The sequence below is a fragment of the Bolinopsis microptera genome, chromosome 2, assembly GCF_026151205.1.
Source record: "Bolinopsis microptera isolate Bmic1 chromosome 2, MBARI_Bmic_1.0, whole genome shotgun sequence".
Classification (NCBI taxonomy): Eukaryota; Metazoa; Ctenophora; class Tentaculata; order Lobata; family Bolinopsidae; genus Bolinopsis; species Bolinopsis microptera.
Genome location: NC_087073.1, coordinates 2639269 through 2654537, shown reverse-complemented (window position 1 = coordinate 2654537; position 15269 = coordinate 2639269). Strand labels below are relative to the sequence as shown.

The window sequence follows — 15269 nt, the reverse complement described above, 5'->3', positions numbered from 1 at the left end:
TCATTTAGCCGTCTCATAACCTAGAAATAGTGCTCAGAGCTGGTTTTGTGGTTAAGTTTTGTAGTTGGAAAGTGTTTTTAATTTAGAGTACTGGGAGATCTGAGGATTTATTATTCGCATCATTTAGCCGTCTCATAACCTAGAAATAGTGCTCAGAGCTGGTTTTGTGGTTAAGTTTTGTAGTTGGAAAGTGTTTTTAATGTAGAGTACTGGGAGCTCTGAGGATTTATAATTGGCATCATTTAGCCGTCTCATAACCTAGAAATAGTGCTCAGAGCTGGTTTTGTGGTTAAGTTTTGTAGTTGGAAAGTGTTTTTAATGTAGAGTACTGGGAGATCTGAGGATTTATAATTGGCATCATTTAGCCGTCTCATAACCTAGAAATAGTGCTCAGAGCTGGTTTTGTGGTTAAGTTTTGTAGTTGGAAAGTGTTTTTAATGTAGAGTACTGGGAGCTCTGAGGATTTATAATTGGCATCATTTAGCCGTCTCATAACCTAGAAATAGTGCTCAGAGCTGGTTTTGTGGTTAAGTTTTGTAGTTGCAATGGTGTTTTTAATGTAGAGTACTGGGAGCTCTGAGGATTTATAATTGGCATCATTTAGCCGTCTCATAACCTAGAAATAGTGCTCAGAGCTGGTTTTGTGGTTAAGTTTTGTAGTTGGAAAGTGTTTTTAATGTAGAGTACTGGGAGATCTGAGGATTTATTATTCGCATCATTTAGCCGTCTCATAACCTAGAAATAGTGCTCAGAGCTGGTTTTGTGGTTAAGTTTTGTAGTTGGAAAGTGTTTTTAATGTAGAGTACTGGGAGCTCTGAGGATTTATAATTGGCATCATTTAGCCGTCTCATAACCTAGAAATAGTGCTCAGAGCTGGTTTTGTGGTTAAGTTTTGTAGTTGGAAAGTGTTTTTAATGTAGAGTACTGGGAGATCTGAGGATTTATAATTGGCATCATTTAGCCGTCTCATAACCTAGAAATAGTGCTCAGAGCTGGTTTTGTGGTTAAGTTTTGTAGTTGGAAAGTGTTTTTAATGTAGAGTACTGGGAGATCTGAGGATTTATTATTCGCATCATTTAGCCGTCTCATAACCTAGAAATAGTGCTCAGAGCTGGTTTTGTGGTTAAGTTTTGTAGTTGGAAAGTGTTTTTAATGTCGTGTTCGGTGTTTTATAACTCCCGACATGGCTGCACAACAGTCTCCCTTAAGAACACTTTCCACTGTTAATACAAATTATCATTTACGATCGTTGTTCTACCAATCTGCCTTAATAAATTCGTTCATGAATTCATACACTGTAAGTGTAGACTATATTATTAGTGCCGTACATTTGATTAGCAATTTACTGGGCATGCGACTTAATTGTGCCATGATGTTGATAGTTGCCAAATTTCGGTAACAAATTAGGACTTAATTTAAGTTTACTGCACGCGCGATGAATAATTTGTGTTTATAGAGATCTGCGGCGCGTTATCAGGTTAACCAATGAAATCACGGCGTTTTCGTCACGTGACAGTCGAGTGTAGAGTGATTAATTATCATCCTAAGCCTGTAGCAAAAAAGAAGGCTTTTTTAACTGCTGCTAACGGCGCGCGCAACAGCAGCAGTTGGAAGCAGTTAGCAGCAGTTAACAGCAGTTAACAGCAGTTAGCAGTGCAGTTAGTCCTCCTGTGAGATGTGTTATTTCACATAGATCCAAATCCAGTTCATTTACGAAATCAAAGACGGAGATTTCTCCTTTTCTACAAAAGATTTTACATTGTACATACTTTTGTAGCAACAAAACTTGACCATTGTTAATGATCTGGCCCGGCGCGCGCTACTTCGTAGCACTTGCCATTTCGAGCACTTGCCATTTCGAGTAGCACTTGCCATTTCGAGAAAAAGCGGCGCGCGCTACTTCGAAGAAATTTAGACGAGTAACATCCGTCAACAACAAAACCAGTTGAAGATTTACCTGGGGACCCCAGGCTATTATGTTCATTAACATAGATAGTAGAGGCTCTTACGGGCATTGTCTGCTCGATACGCTAGGGACCCCAGATACACCTTACTAGACGTATTTTTGACCGTAGAATCGATTAAAAGTAGTTTCAATATGATTGGACTGATTTTTCTCGGTTAAAATCGCAAAAAACCGATTTTTGGGCCAAAAATAGGCCAAAAAACCATGTTTTTTGATATTTTGAGCAAGTTAATTTTGTTGGCATGTCGGCAAAACTTGCATGGAGATAGCTACAAGACAGCCGCACAAGATGGTATAAAAATAAAACAAATCCCTCTATTTTTTCTGGGGTAAAAATCCAAAAAAGTGGTAAAAATTTTGACTTTTTTGCTTGAAGTTTGAATAATTTTTTGCAGTTGTATTAAATCAACTCAAAAATAGTCACATCGTGTTTGCCTAAATTTTTCCCTTCTGAGAAGTACCCACTTCATATACTTTATCGAAGTTTGAATATTGTCACTCCGCAAGCGTTTTTGCCAAATTTTTGACGCGCACTACGCGCAAAAGCATTTAGTTGTTATCAATTGGCACCCGCGCGTTCATCATAAATTTCAAACAGCTATAACTCAGCGAAATTATGTCCGTTCTAGCTCATATTTTCACACCAAATAGAAAATGATGTGATCTTATTAGTAGAGGCTCTTACGGGCAAATATCACGCTTCTTTGCTCGAGCCCTGGGACTTCTTTTAGGGTTCTTATATGATAGAATGGAGTGTACTGAACACTCTGACGGTATCGGGAACCTTCTAGAGCCTTCAGAAGCTGTGTTGTGAGCACTTTACTGCCAAAACTTCGGACATCTACAGACACCGGAATATCGACTAAAAATTTTTTCTGAGTTGTTCCCCTAATTTCTCTTAGGTTGCTTAAGCCCTAGAAAGTGTCAGATCGTCTAAATATTGCTCCATTCCGGTGTTAGAGACCTCGAAAATTTCGACCTCGTAGAACGTGTTGCGCGTCGTATGTAGTGTTTACAATGGAAAAAGTGCACTTAAATCTGATTCGGTTGCGGCGCGTGACGTATCTAGAACGATATTTGCTCAAAAGCGCGTCACTGCGCCAGAAACCTCGTGGTACCGTAACACTGTAGAAATAGATAATCACAAGAGACACAATAAACGTATCATCACTATGCAAGGTTAATGTTAAAATGATACAATAGCCCTGCTTTAACAGATTAATCCACATAAACACTATATTTCTACAGTCCGATCAGTAAATCGAACATGTTTTTGAAGATAAATCTTCTGATAGAATTCGTTTCTACATTGAAAGATTTCTTTTCTAATCTCCTTTGAGAGTGCTGTCTTTGTTAAAGTGTTATCATCTCTATCCGCATCTATTGTTGCGGCAAGATTAGATACGATCCTGCTGTCGAAACAAACTCGTCTTACCGACATTGTCTTTCTGAAAACTGATGTGATCAGATTAAACATTGCTGGAGTTTGCAGCGTTCTCAGATAAATTAGACGTCACATAGTCATTGTACTTAAGCTTCAGGTCAGACACGAGGTACAGTTCTGGTAAAACATTCTCCTGCTCCAGTTAAAAGGTCCGTATCAATACCTGCACTCATTAATGCAGCATTGGTGTTGTCGTGCGTGGACACGTGTCTTTCCATTTTAAAACCTGCCTTAGAGACAGGTTTTAAACTTACAGCTTCAGATAATTTACCCTTCAATTGTTTCACCCTCGAGTTGCTGTACCTCAAACGACATGTTTTGTGATATCTACCTAGCTTGCTATAGAGATATTTTCCGAGACTCTCAGGGTTAAGAACAGGGCACTTGTTCATGTGCGAATCAGGATTAACATCGATGTTGCACAGATCCTGACGATTTCTGTAGATGTCCACAGATAGTATGTTGCGAAATCGACGAAGAAACTATTATCTTTTCCTTGAATCAGACTGTCCTTTTTCGTTTCTAACGTCTAGGGAAATTCGTATTGTTAAAGAAGAATAACCTCTTAAAATTAAATCGAGATAATATGTATAATAATTATATTTGCGAGCAAAAGTTTCACACAAACCTGTTCAACCTGGCATATGAAACACAAGTCTCAGTCCATTTCAAACAAATCAACATCTGGTCCACTTGATTTGGAACTAAATGAAGAAAGTCTCCACATTTTCTTAGTTCTATTCGAGGAGGGTGACAAAGGCGGGACTTTTTCCACTTGGATGGCAATAGCTTCTTCAATCTTCATCACAAGAGGATTCGTCAATTTCAGAAACAGCACTGTACACCTGCAAATACTTTATTACTTGCCACATTTATATCAACAGTATCATATCACATAAGTTTGAGATCGTACAAGTGTTATATCATTTTAAAAGTTTGCAAATCCGATAGAAATGGATTAAAAATTACTACTCGCTGTCTATTTACCTTTGAATAATAATGTTTTTCAGGAGGTGACCGGGACATGATTTCAGGCCTGACCGGGACCGGGATACAAAATGTGACTTGACCGGGACCGGGACCGGGACCGGGATAGCTCAAAATTGAGATTATCAATTTACCGGGACCGGGACCGGGATAGCTCAAAATTGCCAATCCCGGTACCGGGATTCCCGGTACCGGGATTCCCGGTACCGGGAATTCCGGTCGATTACTGGTTAAATCATGATCATAATTTATTACTCAAACTTGTTAAGCAATTTTAAACATTGTTGTATTTGGCTCAGAGGATATTTAAAGTTGAAATTCACAATGAATGAAAGGAAAAACTTAAAATCACAGTGAATGAAATTATGTAAAAGATCCCGGTCAAAATCCCGGCAAATTTGAGTGATTGACCGGGACCAGGATCGGGACCGGGACCAAGAATCCCGAATTAACCGGGACCGGGACTGGGACCGGGATCATAAATAAATAAATCAGCATTTGACCGGGACCGGGACCGGGATAGCTCAAAATTGCCAATCCCGGTACCGGGAATCCCGGTCACCTCCTGATGTTTTTAAATGTTAGTAAAACAGGAGGAAACCACTCACCCTGTTATAGTTGTCTTTTACATAGTTAAGACACTGAATACACAAAAAAAGAGGTTTGCTTTGGTGAGCACAACCCAGGATTGATCTTCTGCAGCAGGGCGAGGAATTCTCTAGACTGTTTTGTAATTCGTTCACTTTCAGAGCGGAAGAAAACTGTGTCATTAAAATCCTTTATTTCTATTCGGGTACAGATACAGCACTCTGAAAATTGATGAATGGTCACATTTTTGTATACCCTACGGCAAAGTCTTATGTATGTGGTAAAAGAATGATATTCTTTAAATATATAATAACATCTATAAACAAAAGAGCACCTAAAGAGGCTCAGCAAAGTGCTGGCCTATTTACGCTTACGAAGACTCATTCGTTCAATATGTCTCAAAGTAAATAAACTCCTCCATCCTACTCTTGCTAAGTTCACTAAGTTGGTAAAATCATCTTCATTTTTCAAATAAATTTGTCTCTTAAATAGGTCCTTTTGCACAATAATATCATACAAATTAGTCCTGTGTCTACCCACTCGTCCCTTTAGTGTTTGACATCCTAGTGAAGCAAATAACAGAGACTGGTAGGCAGGCGTGTCGTTGTCAATGCGTAGAACATTACCTAGCATTGTCCACCGTGCCTTTTCCACTCTCTCGGAAAGGGGCCTGGTCTGGGTACGAGCGTAGAGGGCCTTGTTAAATATTGAGCTAGGCCAATAGATGGAATTAAACAAAATTGGGTCAAATGGCAGATGCCGTGTCTGACCAATATAGGAATAGAAGATTTAATATTCAAAACTACTCCAATGTAAAGAATAACCAAACAAGGTGGTAAAAGTAGATAGCCATGTAAAAGAATTAGCACAGATAGCACAGTTGTATGCAGAAAAAACTCAGCCAAGAGCACTCAACAATGACAAAGAAAGTATCATACAATGTCCACACACTTATCAAAATATACAAAAAAAGACATTCATTCAGTATTTTTCTTCGGGAACCTCCGTTCATCGACCTTATTTAAAAAACGTCCAATGTCTCTAATTGATGTTGAGTCGTCGAAGATGTGTAGGATGCGCTTGAGGTGCTTCCTCTGAACAACATCAACAGACTCTAGAACATGCTGAGGTACGGCCCAGCAGCAGCAGTTGTACAGGAGCACTGATACTACTAGTGAGTCGTAGATTTGATCTTTCTCTTCTCAGTTATCTGACTCCTCTCTGATCCCTGGCACCACAGCTTGTCAAATGACCAGAAGGCACTACAGCTCCAGCTAGATTGAGGGTAAACAATTTACCAGCTGTGCTGTCTCCTTGGGAGGCTCCTATGTTGAAAGAGAACATCTCTGAGTCAGTAGAACACACTCTGACTACTAGAGTGGTGTTAGCCATGAGGTATTGTACAAGCCTCAGGTCGTCTCTGGAGCATCCTGCAGCTTCTAGTAGTCTGATTGTTGTACCTCTGCGGATGGTATTGAAGGCAGCTGACATGTCAATACTCACTTTGTTCCATTCAAACTCCTTCTTCATTACTACAGATATGAGCATGCTCTGTGCCCAAACTAGGTCGGCACAGCTCCTGCCAGCTTTGTAGGCAGCTTGGAACGGTCCGGTGAAGTTTTTTATTAAAGCCTAAACTTAACTTCTACCAATTCAAAATTGTTTACGTCGGTCTCCCCTCCTTGAGCCACTTTTCACATAGCTATTGAGTATAAATCACTCTAGCACAAGCGATTTCAAACCCCCTCCCCTAGGCTGGATTAGGTTATTATATGTGAACTGTGCTCTAGTGCATGACTGACTTTACATAATGCAGAGCATGCAGAGTTTTGATGTTTCATAAACTTATGAATAAAGTTTTAAAATCGTGACATAAAAAGCAGTGGTCGCCCGGTGCCCCCTGGCCAAAATCACAACCCCCAGCCAAAGATTGGCAATTCTCCGGGGGTAAACCCTGGCCCCGGCCAATTCTCAGTGGTCAGCCCCGGCCCCGGCTATATTGGGGCTCCCCGGCCCCGGTCAGAATCCTGCCCCCGGTCGACCACTGATAAAAAGTTAACTCACTGGATTTGTCCAAAAGCGAGAGAAAGTACTGAGAAAGCACTTATACGTCACCACCAGAGGGCCTAGAGAGGTTATCTTTGTCTGTTTAATTGAATATTGAGTATATAATATGAGATTTAAGATGAACATGGTAGATATAACGTCAAAATTCTAAAGTTCCACCAAAATTGATATGAGTCACATTAAACTTGGTTACGTAACTTGGTTACGTAACACAACAATTTTAGTTCTTCATTATGGTAGGTGATTTGACATAATGAAGTGTAGACTAAATTATTATTTATAATAATTACCTGTCGGAGGGATTTAAGTGTTCCTTTGAACAGTCCTTTTCTGGAAGGTTGAGAGCTTTCCATACATCCAGAGAGCCAAATTGGATTTGTCCTTCTTTCGGGCATATGCAATCTTTGATATGATGCCTTGTACATTTTGAAATCCTGCAGTTATCATTATTCAATACTTATAGAGCCTTAGATAAGGCCTTAGATAAGTACAGTAACCTTACTATAATTGCAATATAGTAAGGTTACTGTACATTTCCAACCCTTTGTCATGTATATCACAACAGATGATGTTAAAAGCAGAATAATATTATGATACAGTTTTACAGTTTTTTTACGTGTTGATAATCTAGCTCATATCTCTATTTTATCGCTACATTACAACTGCCATTTTGCTGGTACTGTGTTTTAACTTTATACAAGTACAAGTAATCGATGGAGGAAATGGATACTCTTCAAAGATTGTCCGTTTATTCTACCTAGCTACATTACTGAAGAGTATGAGGTCTATAACGGTTGGATCACTGAACTCGCGGAAGCTACGAGTTTTCAGTTGAAACGTTCAAAAAGCCAGTGAAGTCAGTTTCAGTAAAAAATTAAAAATTTGTATTCTGCGTATCAGACTACCGATAATCATGTAAGTACGTTTCTGGATAACAAGAAAGATATGGAGGAGTTGAAGAGCGATCTTATCCGATCGCAAAGTACTGTTATCAAGCTGCAGGCTGAACTTCTGGAAACTAAATCGAAGCAGTTGGAATCCATGCACTCCACCGTCAAGACCGCCGTTCAAGACACTGTCCAAGCTGAGATGAAGTCATACAGTCAAGCTGTGACTAAAAATGCACCTGTGCTTGCAGAAGAGAATTTAAAAAAGGTTGTACAGAATGGTGTATCGGAAGAGGATCGCAGTAGGAATGTGCTCATCTTTGGTTTGAAGGAGACTGATGAAGAGGAACTGTGCAATAAAGTTACCGTGATTTTTCAGCAGATTGAAGAAAAACCACGTTTTGAAGCTATCTGGGTTGGGAGAAAATCAGCCAACAAGACTAGACCAGTCAAAGTTTCGCTAGATAATTCTAACTTACTGTTCATCAGATATTAGTAAATGCCAAAAAGCTGAGACTGTGTGAAGATCATAAGACTGTTTTCATCTCTCCAGATCGATCACCTGAAGATCGAGTTATCCATCAGCGGTTGGTCTTGGAAATGAAACAGATAGCCAAAGCAGGCATGGCTCCACCGTGTAGGTTCGGGTGGGTGCGCACCCACCCAAAGGGTGTTGCACCCACCCAAACGATTTGAAAATGTTCACACAAAAATTGTCAAATTTTGTATAAACTAAGGGTCAATTGACTTCTGTAATCAATTGAGACTGTTTTGGAGATATCAAAATATGTTTAGGAGAGTAAAATTCCAAAATTTTCCAGGGCCTTCACCCCCCCCCCCCACCGTGCGCCAAGCTGCACCCACCCAAAGATTTTGAGCTGGAGCCATGCCTGAGCCAAAGAAGACACAAAAATCATTATTATATCAGAAGTGGTAATATTTCTAGTGAGGACAAGATGTTAGAGAGTGATACATAATAATGAGTGATATACGTCCATAAGTTTTTAATTTTGATTGTTGATATAAGCGTGATAAAAATAATTTATTTCATTTGTATTGGACGGGACATACACAAAGATGCTACGTATGGTGCTGGGTATCTCATGGAAGGACAAGGTCAGCAATATAACTTTGTATGGTAGTCTACCAAGGCTGTCAAACAAGTTACGAAGCAGGAGACTAAAAATGGCAGGACACTGCATCAGACATCCTGAGCTACTTGCCAGTGATTTAGTCTTATGGAAACCTATGCATTGTAGAGCACAGCAAGGCCGACCAAGACAAAGCTACTTGTCTATGTTACTGAAGGAAATTGGGACAAACTCAAAAGAGGAACTGTGAACTCTGATGCGGGACAGGGATATATGGAGGGGGTTATCTGGCGTAGATCGGACTTAGTTCCGACAAAGTAGTAGTATTTTATTTCATTTCATTAATAACCTGCATAGTTGAAAAGTTGATTGATGTAGTTTCGATAAACAGGCGTCGTTCAACTCCACTCATTTCGTTTCAAGCTGGAATGTAGTATTGTTTAGTGTAGGTTTGTTCATGTACCTCTCATCATCAAAAGGTTTAAACTTATACAGCATCGATAACATCATCTAACAAAGCTTTTTGAACAGCTTAAGATTCAGTTAAAATTACATTATTCAGATACATTTTGTGAAATGAAACATTGTCAGCCTGTATTTAATTAATTATAATAATTATGGTAATTTAGCTAAAAATCAAACCATTTGAGTTTTCATTGTTATCAAAATAATGTCGATCTAAATTCGTCTTAATCTGCATGGCTGTGATCGGATCGAAGTCTTTTAACAAACCACACAAGCTTCTTTCATCAAGAAGATTCTTGAAGTGATTCGCATGTACACAGAGTCTTAGCTGTCTTAGCTAGATCTGGGTCCATAAACATGTCACCTTCTTTCTAATGGTGATTGTCAAGTTTGTTCAGCAACATAATTCAGAATTGCAGAAATTATTTGAATCTACTAGAGATGAAATGCCTCTAGTTGAACAATAAAACCCGTATTTGTCGTATGTACAAAACCTGTAAAACAAAATACTTTATTACATAATAGAATAACTTTACCACCAAATTAAACCAATTCCAAATAAATACCTAATAACTAAACATTATAAATACTTACCGATTGGACGGTAGTGTGCTGCCAATGTTCCACTCCTCCCCAGTCCAATCGGTTATCCTTCTTTGCTTGTCATTGCTAGAAAAGGTAAACACGGTTAGAAGTATTCTGTCACGAAAGAGAGAGAAAAGTGTGAACAGTAATAACATTCCCCGGTTTTCCTTTTCCAGCAATGCTAGCCCCAATTTCTCTCAAGATTGCACTGTTAAATTACACAAAAATACGCTCGAAGATCCCGTCTGAGCTACAGCTGTCGTCAGATTATCACCCGCAGTGACCTATCTGGACGAATCCATTAAGTAATTAAAATACAGTCAACAACCCCGTTTGAGTTATAGCTGTCTTCAGATTATCACCCGCAGTGACCTATCTGGACGGATCCATTAAATAATTAAAATACAGTCAACAACCCCGTTTGAGTTATAGCTGTCTTCAGATTATCACCCGCAGTGACCTATCTGGACGAATCCATTATATAATTAAAATACAGTCAACAACCCCGTTTGGGTTATAGCTGTCTTCAGATTATCACCCGCAGTGACCTATCTGGACGAATCCATCAAATAATTAAATACGCTCAACAACCCTGTTGGAGCTACAGCTGTCTTCAGATTATCACCCGCAGTGACCTATCTGGACGAATCTATCAAACAATAAACTTGTACCCACAAATACGCTCAACAACCCTGTTGGAGCTACAGCTGTCTTCAGATTATCACCCGCAGTGACCTATCTGGACGAATCTATCAAACAATAAACTTGTACCCACAAATACGCTCAACAAACCCCGTTGGAGCTACAGCTGTCTTTAGATTATCACCCGCAGTGACCTATCAAGACGAAACTGCCGAATATTAAAATCGTCCCTGTATTTACGCTCAACAACCCCGTTGGAGCAACAGTTGTCTTTAGATTATCACCCGCAGTGACCTATCAAGACGAAACTGTCAAATATTTTAATAATAGACATAAATCATAAATACGCTCAACAAACACGTTGGAGCATCAGCTGTCTCAGATTATCACCTTGAGTGACCTATCGAGACGAAACTGTTCGGAACTTATTACAGAGAAAACATAATACGTCATATTAAAATCTCTTTAAAACCCCGCTAAAATATAAATGCCACGCGCGCGCGTCCAGCGCGCATTTCCAAATGCTAACACTATAAGTACTTTCTATACCTACGAGCTCAAAATTACTAGCAATACACAGAAATTCCTTTGTTCTCAAAAAACTCACCGAGATGTTATAATATCTAGCTCAAAAACTAAAAGCGTCCCCATAAAACGAGTAAATATTCGAGATAAATACTAAAAAAAACAACTCAGCAAAGTAGATTAGCTCCCTAAATTAGCTACAAACATATTATATACGCAGATATATTATTATGTTTACCTGCGACCACACTCTTTTGCAAATTAAAATGAAATATACAGACTTAAAATAAAACTGACGAGACGAAATAATATATACTCCTGACATTGCTCAGCAATTAATTCATAGGAGGAGACTTAAAACATGATTCTACGAATCACAAAACTGGATATACGTACTGAAAATTACTCTTATTTCTTATTACAGACATAAAATTGATCTTATAATAAGTATTCGACTCACTTCTAAATTTATTATCAAAGAAACCGACAATAAATTGCGATAAAAACTTAAAACGACACTATTTACCTATTTACAAAACATAAAACTAAATAAACTCACAATTCCTAAAATAGAAACATTGACTCTTTACTCAACGCTCTTTACTCATACATTTAACGACACAAAACATTCATTTGATTGCCTTCTTGTTTCTCAAACATGATACTTTTCCAAATCTAATCTGAACAAAGGTTTTTTATGTATTGCCAGCTCTCTCGATCAATCCGTATTTCCAAGGTCAGCATCCTCAGATCCGGGAAACTCATCCTCTTGTCTTTGATCTCGTGAGAATGTGTTGAATGAACACTGAGCAACCATATGACCTGGTTGGTGGCATATAAAACAACATACCTTAGTTGTCTATATCTTCTCCATCTCCTCTCCTGTATCCCTCAAAATCATCTATTGCCTTAAATAAAGACTGGGTACTGTCCTACAGTTTGTCCAGTTTGGCAATGAGTTTAACAACTCCATCTTCTGCCCCTAGCACCTCTAATGTCATGTTTATAGAGACCTCCTGTGGTCTACCTTTCATGTTCATAATCAGCTTACTTATAGTTTGCTGTTTCGTTGATGCTGCGGTGCCAAGCTGCCATATTAGCACTTTCTTCTTCCATGTGCTGTAGTCAGCGCTGTCGTCTAAAACTGGTATCTCACGAAGACTCATAGTTATAGTTCGACTCAAAAAACTCTAAAATTGTCTCTCAATTAGTCTCTAAATTAGTCTCTAAATTTGTAGTCTAAATAACACACAAACAAAGTGCCACTGTCAGGTCGTTGCGTAGAACGTTTTCCGACTTCCTGCTATCACTGTTAGATGGCCTCTAGTTGAACAATAAAACCCGTATTTGTCGTATGTACAAAACCTGTAAAACAAAATACTTTATTACATAATAGAATAACTTTACCACCAAATTAAACCAATTCCAAATAAATACCTAATAACTAAACATTATAAATACTTACCGATTGGACGGTAGTGTGCTGCCAATGTCCCACTCCTCCCCAGTCCAATCGGTTATCCTTCTTTGCTTGTCATTGCTAGAAAAGGTAAACACGGTTAGAAGTATTCTGTCACGAAAGAGAGAGAAAAGTGTGAACAGTAATAACATGAAATGGCTTAAATAACAAGCAATAGATGTTTTTGATTGAAATGAATTTTCGTGCACATACAGAATGAATGGTTAATAATTTAATATATATGTAGACCAAGGTCTGTGCACGGGATGCTTCCTGGAAGAATCCAGTTCTTTTAGCGGGGCACCCTACCTAAAGATGTAACTAAACAATACATATTGTAGTTTGACTACTTCTTTGAAACAATCAAAGAATGGGGGAGCTAAGGGAATGATTGCTCAAAACGAATGATATCTTCATGAATTCAATGCAGCATCTATACATTTATTCGAAATTAGTGATGGATGAGGGGGTTTAAGTCAGGCATTCCTGACATTTACTCTACTACTATTTATAAATTCAAAATCATGTTAAGAAGATAGCAGCAACTAATCTATATTATTTACAGTGCTCTATTTTATGTGTACTGAAGAGTGCCTTTACAATATTCCACTTTGTGGTGTAGATTTCCTCCATATCCAACAGGCAACACTGAATGAGTGATGGATGAGGGGGTTTAAAGTCAGGTGTTCCAGACATGTATTCAAAATTGCATTGAGAAGATAGCAGTAACTAATCTATATTATTTACAGTGCTCTATTTATGTACTGAAGGGTACCTTTACAATATTTCAGTTTGTGGTAGGGTTCCTCCACATCCAACAGGTAACACGGAATGAGTGATGGATGAGGGGGTTTAAGTAAGGCATTCCTGTCAAAAGATCTATAAATAATCTTGTAAGGGTACCATACAGTAGACATTTTATTGTTGATTGTGAACCAAAAGTTAATTCATACCCACAATCGATAAATTATAAATCCAAATAGTCATATAAGCAATGCAATACTAAATTGGTGAAATTGTATTAACAAAAGGTAATCAGCCAAGTAAAGGTATCTCAACAATATAACATTGAAGTATTAGAAATGGCACTCTAATATTATAAAACACTTTACTGTGCTGTTTTAAACAATATTATATGAAATTAAGCCAGAGAAGGCACGAACTTCAGAAAAGGACAAAACACTACCGGTACAAAAAATTAAATGAGTTTCAGGGAAGGGTTACTAAAATTTTACGGTAGCGCTCGATTTTATTCAAAAAATTTCAAAGTGCTCAGCACCACGAAAAATATAATTTTATCTTCCGCTTTCAAAACTTGTTTTTACGCTGAAAAACTATCAAATAGTATTATTGAACAGTATTAAAACACTTTGTGGGCAAAAATATTTCATTGTGGGTGTGTAAAGAGCCGAAAAAATTTAGCGCGCAAAAAAACATTTTTTTTGGGGGGTTTTTTTTAATTTTGACCAGGTAAACTCTTGTGTATGCCTATTATATTGGTATTAACTAGTGCGGCAAATAAAAATGTACAAGAACCCAAAATATTTAAGCTTTTTGATTGAATTAACCTGTCGAAATTTCTAAAAAACCTCAAAAAATGGCCATTTTTGGGGCCAAAAATCGGTTTTTTCAAAATAAAACCAGGTAACCCCCATTTTAAACACTTCTAACCACTTTTAATCGATTCTACGGTCAAAAATACGTCTTTTAAGATGGGTCTGGTGATTTTAGTGTATATAGCAGACAAAGCCCGTAAGAGCCTCTACTATATTGCTGACAAAATATGAATATAATTACTCTATTTGCCTCAGAGTAATAGACTGTCAAAGTTTAAAACGCGCATTGGTATAGCACGTGACTAATAAGGCCAAATCTATACTTCTTAACATATTATCGATCCTTAGACATCATACTATTGTGTCCAATTAGCGGTTAGATCTCTAAACTCGTAGCAGAAAACACGCCTTTTTGCCCGTAAGAGCCTCTACTAAGAGATTAGGCGGAATGACAGGCTGAGCGCGGCCCAGTAAGTTGAAGATCTGCTTAATTTCCTATAATTCTGTTTATGATATAATTCCACAGTTTTTTATAAGTTCTCAAAGGTTTCTAAAAGTCTACTTTTATAATCAATAAAAAATTGTTTCGGCAGGACACTCAACCAAAAAAAGAATTTAATTTCAATTTCGTGACATTAATTTTAGGCCAATCATTTGTTATTTTTTGTCATACGTTTTAACATTTTTTTGAACATTTAAAATATAATTTCAAATTTGGAACATTACAGTAACGTTATTCAAATCTCAAACAGAAAAAAGTATATTTCAAAGCTTTGTGTTTTGATCATATGATTATGGGTGTATAGTGATTTTGATTGTATAAATTTGATTGGGCAGTGATGGTGAGTGAGAAGATGATGGGAGTACCAGCCAGTAACTCTGTCAAATGAACAGCCCACTGAGGAGTGGGTGAGCGCAAGCGCGAGAACGGCAGAGAGGGTGGCATAAAACGGAATACACGGCCACAGAAAAGACACATAAACTAAACCGTGCGCGGTAAGTTAGCC

The 15269-nt window shown here is 38.1% G+C and overlaps 1 long non-coding RNA gene across 2 annotated transcripts; it reads right to left on the bottom strand.

The window, feature by feature from the left end:
- Positions 1–3314: 3314 nt before the first annotated feature.
- LOC134811597 (uncharacterized) lies at positions 3315–9862 on the bottom strand. Of its 2 annotated transcripts, none has more exons than XR_010159833.1 (7): positions 9673–9862; positions 9380–9453; positions 7343–7486; positions 7050–7130; positions 5006–5206; positions 4039–4255; positions 3315–3939 (listed from the first exon to the last, which is right to left on the bottom strand). It is a non-coding gene; the product is annotated as an uncharacterized LOC134811597 (long non-coding RNA). The 2 variants fall into 2 exon arrangements; XR_010159832.1 differs by having other exon boundaries at positions 7050–7111.
- Between the last annotated feature and the right edge of the window lie 5407 nt (positions 9863–15269).